Genomic DNA, 14,393 nt, shown 5'->3' with positions numbered 1-14,393 from the left:
TTTTCAAGTAAAGTTCACTCATAAAATTCATGGGGGTAGTGTCCATACAGCAAATTATTAACACCAGTTAATATAAATCCTAATAACAGGTCTAACTAATATAAAATAAATCTATCCTATAAATCAATAAGAAGTAATATTATCATTAATACATGACAGGTTTGTTAATTGTAACCTATATAATTCTTAATCGTTAATTAATTCTATAATGTAGGAATCTACAGTATTAACTAAATCAAATTTAACTCAATTCTACTTAGCTCACTAATAGAATCATCAATACCTGTTAAATCACAATGAAATACTGATTAAATTGTGTTGGGGCATCAAAATTATTTTCACAACTTCCCCCTTCAATCCTTAAAAGACCTCTCTTTTCTGGAGTTATTAAAGGTCAAAGGACACAGGGAGGGCAGTTCCCTGTGGGCAATGCAAAATATCAGAGGGGGCAGTCCCTTCCTGAGGTGAGAGGCTGATAATAAGGGAAGAATGGGCACAATTATAAGATACTGATTAAGTGTCAATGATTAGGTTTACCTAAATACTATGAGAAACACACACATTAAAAATGACATACAATGCACAGCACAGTGGATCATGAATGACAAGAGTCAGTTATCTTCTAAGAGATTTGGCAGGCTTTATATAGATAAGGCATGAAGGATTGCAGTCTAAATCAGTATCACACTTGTTCCCACTGGACAAAATAAATGGTGATCATATTCTTCAGTATTCAAGGAAGCAGTTGAGATGGTTCTTGAAGATAAAAGTGTCATTTTGATGGTGGGATGCAACATTCTTACAGATTATGCAGACCAGCATGGACTTCCACTGAGTCATGGAAATAAGGCATCTTAAAAGTTGGAGCAAGAAAGGAAATAGGTTGTATCCTTCAAGTATGAGAAAGTCCATGAGCTGATAAACTAGGAGTAAAGGTGGAAGCAGATTGTGTAGAGATATGATACAGCTAACCATTGCTTGTGTATATGAAGGAGGAGACACAAAAGACTGAGATGAAGAGGTGAGGACAAGAGTTCAAGTATCAGGGCTCTGGAACCACTTGTGGAAGTGAAGATTCAAGCAAGCGAAAAGCTGGAAACACAGGTGCTGGTATCGGTGGTCACTGTGGAACAGGAGTCAGAGGTGGCTAGGAGACAAGCTCAAAAGTAAAATGCGATGGCGGCCAAAGGGCAGTGATGGGGCTATCTTCCTTATGTTCTTAAATAGGCACTCATGCGAGACATTCGGCAGTTTGGAGATGTTTGCATAACCCAAAACACATGCCCTTAAGGTAGCAGTTCTTCAAGCAACAAGCTGTACAACTTACGTGGAGTCAGAGTTATAGTGCAGTAGTTATTATTCCAACACCTTTGACTGTTCTCTTTCTTTGCTGTAGTTCTGAAGAAAGACACAGAGCTGTCACAATACTGGGGAGGGGGCAGGGTGTACCATAAGGTGAACTGTGAGAAAACCCACTGCAGACTACAAAGAAAGACTGAGTGTTGGGGGGAAGAGTTTCATTGGTGAAGGCGAGATGGTCCCAATGTTGAAGAAGAATCACTAACCTGTTGGGATGATACTCTAGGAGTGTGATTAATCAGGCAAGAGAAGAGAAAATGAGAGACATGGATGAGGGTCAGATGAGGGTGACTGGAAGAAATGCTCAGGGCAAGCCATAATCAAGTCCTATGAAGATGAAAGTCACCAAATAAAGTCTATTTTTATATTTTCATAGATCAATAGAGAGGTCATAGTCATGGGAAAGCCTAAGATATGAAGGTCAGTCTTTAAGGAACCTCGACTAGCTCATTGTTACTCCTGGTTTATCTGTGGGCAGCTCATCTGTGAGCAGTTAGATTTGCGAACATGGAGGCTCATGCCCAAACGAAGGCACTTATTCAAACGACATGCAGGACAACGACTCCTAGTGAGGAGAGTAATAGAGCAATTATTATTATGCAAACAACGGAATCGGCTCCTCCTCAATGGATAGTGGTCAAAAAACGTGGCACAGGATGAACAGGTAAAAATCCCATAATGATAACTGGCAGGAGTGGCCCCACACACCAGACAGGCCCTGGGGTGATACTCAGATTGAGATGTGGAAGGAACAGGAATTGAGGAATTTTGATGAGCACTCTTCTCTGTTTTTTCCAAAGTATGCTGGCAGTCTCTGTTACAGCCAAGCGGTTTCAAGGATCGATGGGGCATGTTGGTAGATGGATATGGAGACTCAGTAGAAGAGAATGTGGGTGTTGCAGAAACAAACCAATTTCTTTGCATGTCTTGAGTTTTCAGGACGCCTTGGAAGAGTAGAGTAGCCATCCAGCTAGGATAACCAAACAGTCAGAGGTTAAAACTGCGCATTAACTATCATATGGGCAGCTAGAGTAATAGAATAGCATGTTAGACTAGGACTCAGCAAAGAAGGTATCGAACTCTTTCCATTGTTCCAAAGTTTGCACAACCATTTGTGCTAAGCCATTAGCCTGATCTTGAAGGGAGCTGATATAATCATGGATAAACTGAACAAAGTAATCGATCTGACTTGTGAGAGTCATTAGATTTCCCTAGAGTCTCAGTTGATCTCCCTATCTCTAGCGATAGAGTGGTGGTGGTCTTGATGGATGTCGAGGTTCCTGCTGCCTGAACATGGCTTTTTTCTTCAGATCCGTAGGATTAGTTCCCCATGTATTCTTACCCCTTTTGCTCAAACCTGATAACAATGTTTGCAAGCTGTATTCTACTTCTTTTGGATATTCTTAGTGATAATGCAATTACCATTTGAGAAGGTGCTTCTTTCCTACAATTCTGCTAAAGAACATTTTACAGCATTTATAAATAAAAAGCTTCATAACATGGATAGAGCATCAGCCCTGGATTCAGGAGTACCTGAGTTCAAATCTGACCTCAGACACTTAACACTTACTAGCTGTGGGACCCTGGGCAAGTCACTTAACCCCAATTGCCTCACCAAAAAAAGAAACTTCCCAATGATACCCAAAGGCAAAGTCTCCGCAAACACCATAGAAAAATTATAGATAAAGGAAGAGGTATATGTAGAAGTACCAAGGCAAGACACAAGGCAGACTCGAGTACAGACCAGTTCCTGGGAATCAGATATTAGAGAAATGGACAATAGTGGAGAGATGGACGGATGCTTATGAAAATGGAAAGTATCTACAGTTAGAAGTGTGTCTTGACAGGGGGGGCTAGGAAAGAGCTCATGCTATTGAGAACAAAATGAAATACAGAATTTAACATGAGCAACAACAATTAGTCAGATACAAGAAGTCACACACTACTTTCAGGAATACACTGACCATATAGGGTTAAGGAATGGAGTCAGTTCATTAATTTGTGTCTCCCCCAGTGGAAAGAAAAATAATTTCATTCTTTTTTGAGGAAGAAACTGGATTTCCCTCTGAAGAAGGGCCAGGTTTCTTTCAGAGTCTTGAGGAACCATACCAGCTCAAAAACACCACTTAAGGTGGCAAGCTGGACAATCTCACCTGGTAGAGTTGATTATTTTATACTTACAAGACTGACTTCATTTGTGTCTTTTTTGGGTTTGTTTCCCAAAGAAGTTTCTACAGGAACCGCAAGCAGGACCCTCAAAGTAACCTTCTCTGGCTCTGTCCCCACAAATCACACAATGTTTCTGTTGAGGCAATCCAAAGTCCTCATGCTTGGCCTTAGAAGGGACAGCACTTAGGTGAGGCAATCCGGTCAAGTGTGGGGAAGACAAAGCACCCTGTGGGCCCATGGGTTCCAACCTCAGAGAAGGGGTAATGTCTTCTTCTACCATATTTTCCTGAAATTCATATAGCTGAATCTTTCCACAAACTGGGGCCACACAGTAAGCAAGCCCATAATAAATAGTAGATAGAATCTTTGCAGATAAAGAAGAAAATAATAATCAGTATTCCTAGTTGAGTTTTGAAACCAAACTTGAGGTCAATTTAGAGGCACACATAGTATAGCCAGAAAAGAACGATAATGCACAGGATAGTTGGAGCCCTTCTGAAAATAAAGGAGAGGAATCCATTGCCTTGGCCAAGAAAACCAAGATGATGGATCCTACTAATTTGAATCACCTGTGGTTACATGGGTTTCATGATTTGGTGAGTTATCATTCAAAATTCTTTGAAGCTCTTGAATATTTGTGAAATTATCACCTGTTATTGATGTAAGAAGAACAGGATTTGTTAACGATGGCACAGGGTCTCCCTTGTGCAGCAGTCGGATAATTCAATGCCATTTGATTTTCCATAGCCATATGAGCCACAGAGTCCATTTCTGTCTGTAAGCCAGAAATGGCTGCTCTAGTGTGTTGAATAGGGCTGCAGATATATCTTGAGCAAGTCTTTTAAGTAAAGCAGACAAGTTCCTGACAGATCTGACACTGAAGTCATTCCCAACTTAGAAATCAGAGTCCACAAGAAGGGATAACCTACGTCAAGTTTCATTACAGGATTACTCTCACCCGCCTACATTGTGCTTCTTTTAGATCAGTAACACAGGGTCCCAGTCCCGCCCCCATGTTTCAGGCAGTTCTTATTTCTACTACTCCCAGAGAATTAGATATACTCTCCCACAAGTTCCATGCCATACAGGTGGAGGAGAAGATTAAGCAACTCCAGCAGAAAACAAAAAACTGGCCAGGGGTAACCAACCCCCATGGTAACTCAACAATCCTTGTGCTACCATTAGTAAGATTCTGGCCATTGCAGGAGACCATTGCAAAGGAATTATTTGTGGGAGAGCTATTATTTATTTTTTAAATAATAAAATATTATTATTTTCCAGTTACATGTAAAGATAGTTTTCAATATTTGTTTTCATAAGATTTTTAGTTCCAAATTTTTCTACCTCCCTCCCTTCCCTCCCCCTCCCCAAGACAGAAAGCAATCTGATGTAGATTATATATGTACAATCACATTAAACATATTTCTGCATTAGTCATGTTGTGAAAGAAGAATCAGAACAAAAGGGAAAACCCTCAAAAAAGAAAAAAACACAAAAGTAGAAACAGTAAAGTTCAATCTGCATTCAGAATCCACAGTTCTTTTTTCTGGACGTGGAGAACATTTTCCATCATGAGTTCTTTAGAATTGTCTTGGATCATTGTATTGCTAAGAAGAGCTAAGTCTATCACAGTTGATCATCACACAATGTTGCTGTTAGTGTGTACAATGTTCTCCTGGTTCTGCTCAATTCACTCAGCATCAGTCCATTTAAGTCTTTGCAGGTTTTTCTGAAATCTATCTGCTCATCATTTCTTATAGCACAATAGTATTCCACTACATTCATATATCACAATTTGTTCAGCCATCCCCCAATTGTTGGGTGGGCATTCCCTCAATTTCTAATTCTTTGCCACCACAAAGAGAGCTGCTATAAATATTTTTGTACATGAGGGTCCTTTTCCCATTTTTATGATCTCTTTTGCATACAGACCCAGTAGTAATGGGTCAAAGGTATGAACAGTTTTATAGTGGGAGGTCATTATTTACTTTAAAATGTAGAATTAAAGCACAAAGGAAGATACATTACTGGCATCTAGAATGGTGAAAGTAAAATTACACTTTACTGAGTTTCCTACATTAATTTTGGAATCTACAGTTTTACTTTTTTAACATAGATAATGAAGTTTTGTAAAGGATGGGCCACGGCTAACAGAAAGAGCTTAGATTTAAGATTCACTTGGGCCACATTATTATGGGATAAGATGTGAAATTTGACCTAGAAATATCTGAGGGACTTGATTTTCATAGAGACTGGGGTGGCCCATTTATTTGGCTCCCAAGATCTACTATTTACAATACATCAAGCAAAAACAAAAGGTGCAAATGGCTCAATAAAAAAAAAAAAGATTACTGCCTGTTACTTGTGGCATGATCTCACATTAACAGGGAAAGCTAACCAAAGGTCAGTAGTGTGCCTACAAATTTGCTGACAAATTCAACATACCTGTGCCCCTTTAGCCTTAGCATGATGTATGACCTATTTATTATTATCCATTATGCATGACCTATCTGGTTATGCATAACAACAATAGAATTATTCAAAACACACTCATTCTTAGATGAAGCAGCAGCCTCCATTGATGCCAATGAAGAATTTCCCTTATCTGTGGAATTGGTCCAAGAAAACCTCTCTGCCTTAACCATTAAACAAATCTTGTCCTATTACAACTATTGCTCTATGTGGAGTTGAAGGCTTTTCATCTTTTTTCTTATACAAGCACAGATTAGACCTCCAGCATTCTTTGGGGTGCTGCTATGTATAATGGAGTCAAAAAGATTGGAATCTGCAAATGACTTCATCGTTATGAACATCAACGTCTCACTTTCTCCTTAGTATAGAGGTAGCTTCTTTGTGACTAAGGGAAATAGATAGTATTCCAATCAAATATATGGTGCAAGCCATCTTTTGGGGTGGATAGATACTTATCATCTCTAAGAATAAAAGGTGGCAATAAAGTCAATAGGCCAGGAATATAGCAAGGATTATATTGGCAGAGAGCTTTATCATCCTTTTTCACCTTTGTGTGGACTCCTCAGCTAAGCACAGATTAGATTCCTCCAAATTTGCATACTCTCCAACTATAACTGAATAACTCATGCATCAAGAGTATCACATTCTGATTTTTCTATTTCAGTGACACCTTTAGCTGTCTCTACGCATTCCTCTGTGTTATTTTCAAAATACATCTATTATGGAACATCATTCATTTATTTAGTTACAGTTGGTAGGAATTATGTTGGATCTAGTTCATCCTTGGAACATGTGATTCTGGCTCAGGTCAGGAACATCTTCATCAACCTAACTAACAAAACATTTATAATAATAAACTATCAATGAAATTAGTACAATAATCAAGAGTGACACTGAAATCAAAAGAAAAAAGAAAAATGCAGTCTACCATGAAAGAAGCAATGTAAAAACTGTAAGTCATTGCCTATCCCAGTTGTTGAGAGAGTGGTGATGGGACCAGTCACTGGGCTAGAAAGATTCTCATGGAAGACTGAAGGTGTAAAATATACTGTAGAAGAACTGATGGAAGAAGGGTCATTGTTAAGTTATCCAAAGTGACTCACTCCTTTGAAAAAGACTTTCATGGAATCATTCAAAATATGGAGGGGCATTGCTATGAAGGTCCACATAGGGAGTGGGTTTTACAGTAGACTGGGAGGGCACAGATCTAAAAGGAAGAGGTCCAGGAGCCATGGGCCCAGTGCCCATGAGGAAGAACACTTGCTGCTTGTCATACACAAAGTACATTCTCCTCGGAAATAATATTTCCAAGAGAAGCTCCCTGTAATTCTAGTACAACCTGGGAGCATTTTCACTTTCATTAGTATGATTCCCAGGAATACAGCTGTGAGATTTTCCCCATCCTTTAGTTATAAGAGATTCACCATAGTTATAAGTGATTTGATTAGGATAATAATCAATATATTAACTGAAAATTTGTGATTATATTTAGATATTATTTTATTACAATTATATAAGGTCAAAAGGTTAAGTCTCTCTTCTGTCTAACTTTCTAATGTCAAGGATTAAGTAATATCACAAGATACAGTAGTCAGCAATACTATATTTTAGTAACCATGAGTGACATACTTTACTCAAGGAGTTCATGCCGATCACCAGTGGCCTGACAATGACCCACCCTATTGTCATCATAGTGCTGACATTTATGGTCACTTAGGTAGTTCCTCATATTTCCTAAGAATATGTTTTAATTTTAGAATCACAACTAATTAAGATCAATACTATGTTATAGAAGTGTAACTTTTGGAAGGGTATATAAACCCATGGATTTTGTAACTCAGGTTCTTTCAGGTCCAACGCCCGGATGACCGGCTTTATTGGGAGACTAAAACTCTCAATAAGCCTATTGGCTTTGTTGGGGAACTAACCCTCTCTCAATAAACCTATTTGATTTATCCTGGAAACTCTGTTGTCTTTGTTCTTCTGTCAGACTTAGAAATTTTCCTGACACAGCCAAGGATCCCATTTCCCATTTGCCAGCATGTCATATTAGGTTCACATATAAGGCTTCCACCTCTATGACTTGGTTTCCAGTTGGCAGATTGGGTGTTAGAGCAAACGATAGGCCCTGCTGTTAAAATCAAGACAATGACAAATGGAGGCTAGTCTAGTCTTTGCATGATCTTTCTCATTCCTAACAATAAGCAGAAGTGTTGGAATCACTAAATAGCAAATAATCTCCAGGCATTTGGTGAGTTATACCAGCAAAGCTCCCCTTCCCTTCATGGAAGCAAATACAACCTAGTGAGGGAGTGTCCTTGTGGTAAATGCTAGATAGTGACATCACAACTGAAAGTAGTACATGAGGAATACCTCATTTAGTTTCACATAGCTCAATCATCATCATAAGCCAAAGAAACAAAAAACTAATCAAAACTTACACCCCTACAGGTAATGGTGTTTTATTCCTATCTAAAAGTCTTAGCAGGATTAGAAAAAACTTCAAGAAGAGACTGAGAATCATAACCCAGAATATGGCATGGGTGTTTTTTTAATATGTTTTAAATTTATGGACTAAAACAAGCATTTCCATTACACAGTACAATAAAAAAGATGATTGCACATGAAACTGCAAATCTACTATGCATAACTTGCTATTCCTTACAAATATATAACAAAATTATCATGTAAATTTCTTTTTCCCCCTTTTTGTTCATCCCTACTTCTCCCTGCTCTAGAGATTAGTCACAAATAGGTTTGTGTATATATGTTGATACACACATTTATATACACATATGTATATATACATACATGTATATATATAGAGAGAACTATATAGAAATTATTCTACATAAACTTCTATTTGTCAGGTCTTTCTCTGGATGCAGATAGCATCTTTCTTCATATGTCCTTTTAGTTAATTTGGCTATATAAATACCAAAATAGTCACAATAACTTATTCATTCAATACAATATTGTTACTGTATACAAATGTTCTCTTGATTCTGCTCATTTTGCTCTTCATAATTTCGTGCAAGTCTTTCCACGTTTTTCTAAGACCACTGAGTTCATCATTTCTTGGGGGCACGGTAGTATTTCATCGTAATAATATACCACAGCTTATTCAACTATCCCCCAATTTGATGGGTATCCCTGCAATTTCCAGTTTTTTTCCACCACAAAGAAAGCTGCTATCAATATCTTAGAACATATAGGTTCTTTTCCTTTTTCCCAAATCATCTTTGGAAACAGCTGTAGTAGTGGTATTGCTAGATCAAAGTCTATCAATGGTTTAATGACTCTTTGGGCATAATTCTAGATTGCTCTTTAAAATGTTTGGATCAGTTCACAATTCCACCAATAATGAAATAATGAAAATTGTTCCAATTTTTCCACATCCCCTCCAACAGTTGTTGCCTTCCCCTTCAGTTGTTTTAGCCAATATGGTTAAGTGTAAAATAGTATCTCAAGGCTGTTTTAATTTGCATTTCTCTAATCAATAATGATTTAAAGCATTTTTTCACGTAACTATTTGTTCCCAACATGCAGTAGAGCATTCTGAGATCATATTGGTCTGATCAGCCATAGTCAGACACACTGTAACTTGACTAACATATTGACATCATTTTGGTCTCCTTCAAGAATGAAGGACAACAACCAATATTTCTCTTTATATTTAGGTCATGAATTCATTTTGACCTTATCTTGGCAAATGGTTTAAGATACTGGTCTACATATAGCACAAGTTTTATGTGCAAACAATAAATGCATGAGTCCTTTTCTCCAATCTTGATGGCAATGAGAGTAGTTAGAAAAACCTAGAATGACCTTCCCAAACAGACTGAGTCCCACTAGTTCGCTGGAAGTTCTTAATGGAGACGTTTTCACCAGGAGAGCAGTGAAAAGTCTAAAGGTCCATTTTGTACTACCAGTCCTGAATCATGAAGCTCTTTCAATGTTTTCTGTAGTTCTCAGATATGGAAGGCAATAGAAGCATCCCCACAAAACGATGATTTCACTAGGGAGAAAGGTTTTGCACTTTTAGAAGGATGACCAAAAACATTTCATAAAGTGAAATATGTAATTCCCACTTCCCCACTCATGACCTTGGTCTGCTATACAAATAAAACAAGGCTAATGGGAGAATATCAGGCCATTTTAAATAGGTTTCAAAGCACAATTTACCAGTCATAGTCTTAGTTTCTCATTAATATGTTCACCTTGGCCAGCACTTTGAGGATGGGATGGGGTGTGAAACTTAGGAGTGATACCAAGATTAGAATATACTTAAGAGAGAACAGAATCTGTGAAAATGAGACCTTCTATCAGAATCTATGCAGGCAGGTAAAGCATACCTGGCTACAATTGTCTTAAATGGGAATTTGATTTTTTTAAAAAGGGAAGCTGTGGATTTAGAACCAGGGAATTCCTCAACCCACCAAGTAAGTTGGTCAGCAAAGACAAGACAGTGGTTATAATGAAGGCTTCTTGAACTTTTTCCACTCGGCACCCAAGAAATTTTTATATTACCCCAGATATATAGTTATATATAATAGGTATACATAACCTTTTACTGCTGCCAAATTTTTCACAATCCCCACATTCAGTTTAAGAAGCTAGACTTATAATGACTTGCTTTGGGCATATTAAAAAAATCAATCTGTAACTGTTCAAAAGGAATGTAAGTTAAAGGATGGCCACCAAATTTGGTGACTCAAAATGTATGTTGACTGAGGCAATCTGGGGCAAGTTGGACAAGTGACTGTTATGCAAGCTGTCACTGGGGTGAAGCCCGAGCAACCCATCCTCACCTAATTGAATCTATGATCCTTTATGTGCCATAACTACCATCTCCCCACCTTATGAATGAAAAGGCATATCTTGTGAAAACTCTGGGGGAGTAGTGGCTAACCTTCCTCAGTCAATCAAACCCCAGAAACCTGTTTAGACTTGTATAGCTGTTTCAACTTTTTAACCTCAGCATCACTGTAGGGAACAGTATGGACTGCTTGATATCACAGCCATTGGAGAAGAAAGAGTGATCAGTAGACAATGGAAAATCATTGAGATGAAGGATATGAAAGGGACTTTATAGAGCAGCTAACTTTGCAGTGGCATCTGCCTGGGCATTCCCACAAGAGACAGGATCAGTCCCATTGGCATGAGCAGAATCTTGAATAAAGGCTGCATTGGCAATAACCTTACCAGAGGAAGTTAAGGATCCACATTGCAACCACAACATCCTGACATGACAAGGATGAAAAGCATAGCAAGAGTAGGTGTAGATAGTAGTTTGAGTAAGGGCCATTGCCCTTACATTGCTCAGCAGCTTGCACACTCAAGTTAGAGAACAATGAAGCTGCCCAAAGTGTATCATGATCAGAGACCACAGAGGCTCAAGTGTAGTGCTCACTATTTTTCATGAAAGAAGAGCCATCATTATGAAAAACAAAGTCTGGATTCTTAAGAGGTACATGCATAAGGTCATTACAAAGCTTCTCAATCAAGGTGCAGTTATGCAAAGGCTCACCAGAAATAGGTACAGCACTGTTGCAGAGCAGTGTTGCTGGATTAAAACAACATTTTAAAGTGACATTCTCTTTCTCTAGCAAAGTCATCTCATACCCCCACCAGCCTCTGGTCAAAAAGGCTTGGGTACAGTGGCATAGCAATAAAATCTTGACTTAAGGGGGCACAGTACTGTTAAGGGGCATCCTAGGACAGGACCACAGGCTTTTCCCACTAAGAGGTCAGTGGCTGACCATAGGCACTGACCATAGGCAAGGTGGCATACCTACAGTTATATCATCCAGTTGAGCTGAATAATAAACCACATGGCACACTTCAGGTCCTAATGATTGAGTTAGGACCCGAGAAGCCATGCCCCTTCATTCATGTACAAAGAAAGCAAAAGGCTTACTGTAGTCTAGGAGGCATGGGGCAGGAGCAAACATTAATGCTTTTTTATGTTGGTCAAGGCAGCAAGGTGTTCAGGATCAAGAAACAAAGGTTTAACAATCTGGTCTTTAGTCAAAGCAACAAGAAGTTTATTAATCTCACCAAAGGATGGGATTCACTGCTAACAATATCCTGCTAATCCAAGGATGGCACATATCTGCTTCTTAGTTTTTGGAACAGATAATTGTTGAAAAGCCTGTATACATTTTTGGGAAATAGAACATGCCCCAGTAGACAAGACAAATCCAAGATACTCTACCTCAGGTTGACACCACCAAACCTTTCATCTGGAGACCTTATGGCCTCTTTGATGAAGCTGAAGAAGGAAATGATGGCAGTCCTTTTGGCAAGGTCTCAACAGTGAGTGATGCTAGCAGAAGATCACCACCACATTGGACTAGGACAGAGTCTGGAAAAACAATCGAAGCTAGTTATTGCTGCAAAATTTGGGAGAGCAAAGTTGGACTTCAGACATACCCTTGAGACCAATGAGTCCCATCCACTGTTGATTGTTCCAAGTGAAATCAAACAGGTATTAGGAATCTGGATGAATAGCAGTGCTAAAAATGCAGAGCACAGATCTAGCACAGCAAAGCAGGCTGCCTCACAAGGAACAGAACAAACAATCATAGCAGGGTTAGTAATCATAACTGGGACAGCTGACTTAAGGAGTCCCATATCAGAGGATGAAGTGGTCTATAAGGAGCTAGGAATATCAAGAGGTTTTCTCTACTATGGATGTATGAGGATAAAACAGAACAATGAAGGGGGTTCTTCATCAGAATAATTATTAGTAAAGTCTCTCAGTACAGGGAACAAAGATGTTGGGTCATCTGGTACATGTTGAGTCAAAGTATCATGGGGAAGACATGAGATAGTGGCCTCTAGTTTGCATGGAAGATTTCTTCCCAACAAAATCCTGGTGTGTCTGGTTTTAATAAAACCCTTACTAAAAGGGTTTCAGTAGGGACAGGATAGGTACCTATTAGGAATCTCCCTCAATTCTTATGTCTATGGATCCAACAGGAATTGGGTCTGGAATTTGGCATTTTTCTTAAGACTGAATAAGAAACTCCGGTATCTATGAGATAATCACAAAAGGTACCATCAATTTTAAAGGCAATTTGGTGTTCCCTTCTTCAAGGAGAGGGAAAGACAGGGATGAAGGGGCAAGGGTGTCAGATTCAAATGTGCTGACAGGGTATAGTCTGCACTTCTGTCTCACATCTTCATGCTAGAGGATTTCCTTGTAGCTGTCTAAAACCTGTCCCAATTTGCACCTGGGGCCTTAAAAACCCCTTGTCATTTGGTGGCCCCCAAAGGTCTATTATTGTTTCACCTGAGGTCTGATGAAACTACAGTGGAATCTCTGTTCTCCCTCTTCTTATCTTTTTCCTTAAACAGTTCTGAGTAAGATGTTCCTTTTTGTGGCAAAATCACTCTCTTATTTTCGCTCTAGGTTCATGGAGCACAGAAGGGGCCATGACCTGAATCAGGGCCAAGATGGATTGAGTTTTTAACTTGGTCTTCTCTTTTCTATCACATACTGTTTTCTTCCTTCACAACCATATTGGGCAATGGCCTTGAATTCACCCATATTTTTCCCATACCACCTAGGACAGTGTTTATAGAAGTACTAGCTGTTTTCTGACATTGATTTGCTGACAAAGGTAGCATTAACAATCCTTGAATCCTTGGGGGCGGAGAGGATCCAAAACAGTGAGGGATTTGGAACTTTTGCATAATCTGTCATAGAAGTGCATGGGTAGGGGTGGTTCTCATCTTCTTCTAGGGTGGTCTCCTGAAACTTACTCCAGTTGTCTGGGTGCACAGCACAGAGTTTTATGCCCCAAATTAAAGAATATATGGCTTACACCAGCAGGGTACAGTGTGGGGCGTTATTAGGGTCCCAATTTGGTTCTTGGTTTTTTTTTTTTTAGTGAGGCAATTGGGGTTAAGTGACTTGCCCAGGGTCACGCAGCTAGTAAGTGTTAAGTGTCTGAGGCTGGATTTGAACTCAGGTACTCCTGACTCTAGGGCCAGTGCTAGATCCACTGTGCCACCTAGCTGCCCCTTCCAATTTGGTTCTTGTTAAAAGCCAGTTAGAAAGACCCCCTGGACCTGCTGGAACATTTTCCCTTAGAACTCTGTTACCTGTATCTATTCTACCAGTTCTTTCTACCTCTGGGGCAAGGTTTCCATTAAGTCAGTTATATCTCCCTAGGCAGGATTATAACCTCTAAATAATGGCTTAAAATGGGTTATATCAGCTGCAGGTTAGGGAGAGCTTTCCTTCAAATGGAGAAGTCAGAAGAGCTGAAAGGGTGATGTTCTCTAATAAGAACTCCAGCCCCATAAAACTTTCCAAAACAGGGAAAATGCTAGTAGGTTGTGCTTCATTTATAGCGGTTGTAAGGAGAAGGAGACTAAGATGG

Source organism: Dromiciops gliroides, chromosome 4 (assembly GCF_019393635.1).
Source record: "Dromiciops gliroides isolate mDroGli1 chromosome 4, mDroGli1.pri, whole genome shotgun sequence".
Lineage (NCBI taxonomy): Eukaryota > Metazoa > Chordata > Mammalia > Microbiotheria > Microbiotheriidae > Dromiciops > Dromiciops gliroides.
Note: the sequence above shows the minus strand (reverse complement) of the source record.